The sequence below is a fragment of the Sinocyclocheilus grahami genome, unplaced genomic scaffold, assembly GCF_001515645.1.
Source record: "Sinocyclocheilus grahami isolate Dianchi unplaced genomic scaffold, SAMN03320097.WGS_v1.1 scaffold93.1, whole genome shotgun sequence".
Taxonomy (NCBI): Eukaryota; Metazoa; Chordata; class Actinopteri; order Cypriniformes; family Cyprinidae; genus Sinocyclocheilus; species Sinocyclocheilus grahami.
In genome coordinates, this window is record NW_015505272.1 from 1,057,901 (window position 1) to 1,061,013 (window position 3,113).

The following is a 3,113-nucleotide window of genomic DNA, read 5'->3' on the forward strand; positions in this document are numbered from 1 at the left end:
ATATGTTTCAAAATATTTAAACAAACATAATGATTTAGATTGATGCAATGCTTAATTTTGGTTTTACGGCCAAGATAAAACAAAAGAATGCAAAGAAAAACTTGACTAAAAGGCTTTCCTTAAAAGACCTCTTAAAGGGATAGTTCACCTAAAATGAAAACGAATGTCGTTTCAAACTTCTTTGGCCTTCTTCTGAGGAATACAAAAAGAAAATATTTTGGAAAAGTACTTTTTTTTTCTCTCTCTCCAACAATGACAGTCAATGTTCAACATTCTTTAAAATATTGTCTTTTTTATTTTCCCCTGAAGAAAGATTTGCAATGACATTAAGATGAGCAAATTATGGCATTATATTTTATTTTGAGGTGAAATTACTCTTCTATTGAAAAAGATTTTACAGCTCATGGGAAGATGTAAATACTAGTGGTCATCTACCCTGGATCATCAGTTGGACAGATAAAACAGAAGCATAACATTCTTTGAAGGGTCCTTGAAAAATTTGGGAAACGTTAGACACATTACTCAAGACCCTTTGCTTTTTCTATAGCAGTAAAACACCAACATAATTATACAGTAGATATAGCATACAACACATTTTACAGAGATAGCTTATGATACTGCACATTACTACTGCATTCGTACATTTCAGTTGCAATAAGTCTGTAGGGATGTATGCTTATCTGCTTGTAGCCCCTTGCAGACAAATATCTAAAGCAAAATTGTAACCAATTAGTGTGGCATGTTTTCTTCTCCTGATCACCTTGTGTGGTTTGTAACCGTTACCACTGGGGAGGTGGAACAGCCCACAAACATCTGCTTGATATTTTCTCTGATACAATGGCCAGACTGTGTCCATTTAGCAAAGATTCCTTTCAACTGTGAGAAGAACCATCTACTGTCACTTCAGCAATCTCCTTTATCAATTGACAGAAGACCCAGACAGACCTGGACAAATGTAACCAGATATCAAATAATTACTGTAATGCCTGTAGCAACAGATAAAACTATTCCACTCTTTTTTACATTCATATTTTATGACATAAAACACATGGTAAAAATCGAAATCTGAAATTGCCACTCTCCCGCACTGATGTGAAACTAATTGTCCCTGTAAATTTGCATATAAGATTTCATGAAACAATGGAAAATGCAGAATCTACACAAGCCTCCCCTGATCATTCAACAGTCTCCATGTAGACATCCATCATCATCAGTTTTAGCATCTGCTCTGAGATCCCCTCTGCCTCTCTGGTCCCCCTGTGAACGCATGCTCTGTTCATTGGTGTATTGCATCACTTTAAGCAAAACGCACAAGTGTCTCATGATTAAAACAGAATATAATGACAATTAGGAGATTCTTTAAATGGAATGAATGTTCGTTGAAAAATCTACTTTCAGTTAATAGTCAGCCCTTAGGGCCACTGAAGACGTTCTTCTTATTCTTCATTTTTTATAACATGGTCCCATGGATATGAGTGTATGCTAATGAATCAGTGATATACAGTGGGGCAAAAAAGTATTTAGTCAGCCACCAATTGTGCAAGTTCTCCCACTTAAAAAGATGAGAGAGGCCTGTAATTTTCATCATAGGTATACCTCAACTATGAGAGACAAAATGAGAAAAAAAATCCACAAAATCACATAGTAGGATTTTTAAAGAATTAATTGGTAAATTCCTCGGTAAAATAAGTATTTGGTCACCTACAAACAAGCAAGATTTCTGGCTCTCACAGACCTGTAACTTCTTCTTTAAGAGGCTCCTCTGTCCTCCACTCGTTACCTGTATTAATGGCATCTGTTTGAACTCGTTATCAGTATAAAAGACACCTGTCCACAACCTCAAACAGTCACACTCCAAACTCCACCATGGCCAAGACCAAAGAGCTGTCAAAGGACACCAGAAACAAAATTGTAGACCTGCACCAGGCTGAGAAGACTGAATCTGCAATAGGTAAGCAACTTGGTGTGAAGAAATCAACTGTGGGAGCAATTATTAGAAAATGGAAGACATACAAGACCACTGATAATCTCCCTCGATCTGGGGCTCCACGCAAGATCTCACCCCGTGGGGTCAAAATGATCACAAGAACTGTGAGCAAAAATCCCAGAACCACACGGAGGGACCTAGTGAATGACCTGCAGAGAGCTGGGACCAAAGTAACAAAGGCTACCATCAGTAACACACTGCGCCACCAGGGACTCAAATCCTGCAGTGCCAGACGTATCCCCCTGCTTAAGCCAGTACATGTCCAGGCCCGTCTAAAGTTTGCTAAAGAGCATTTGGATGATCCAGAAGAGGATTGGGAGAATGTCATATGGTCAGATGAAACCAAAATAGAACTTTTTGGTAAAAACTCAACTTGTCGTGTTTGGAGGAGAAAGAATGCTGAGTTGCATCCAAAGAACACCATACCTACTGTGAAGCATGGGGGTGCAAACATCATGCTTTGGGGCTGTTTTTCTGCAAAGGGACCAGAACGACTGATCCGTGTAAACGAAAGAATGAATGGGGCCATGTATCATGAGATTTTGAGTGAAAACCTCCTTCCATCAGCAAGGGCACTGAAGATGAAACGTGGCTGGGTCTTTCAGCATGACAATGATCCCAAACACACCGCCCGGGCAACGAAGGAGTGACTTCGTAAGAAGCATTTCAAGGTCCTGGAGTGGCCTAGCCAGTCTCCAGATCTCAACCCCATAGAAAATCTTTGGAGGGAGTTGAAAATCCGTGTTGCCCAGCGACAGCCCCAAAACATCACTGCTCTAGAGGAGATCTGCATGGAGGAATGGGCCAAAATACCAGCAACAGTGTGTGAAAACCTTGTGAAGACTTACAGAAAACATTTGACCTCTGTCATTGCCAACAAAGGATATATAACAAAGTATTGAGATGAAATTGTGTTATTGACCAAATACTTATTTTCCACCATAATTTGCAAATAAATTCTTAAAAAATCATACAATGTGATTTTCTGGATTTTTTTCCCTCATTTTGTCTCTCATAGTTGAGGTATACATATGATGAAAATTACAGGCCTCTCTCATCTTTTTAAGTGGGAGAACTTGCACAATTGGTGGCTGACTAAATACTTTTTTTACCCACTGTATATATA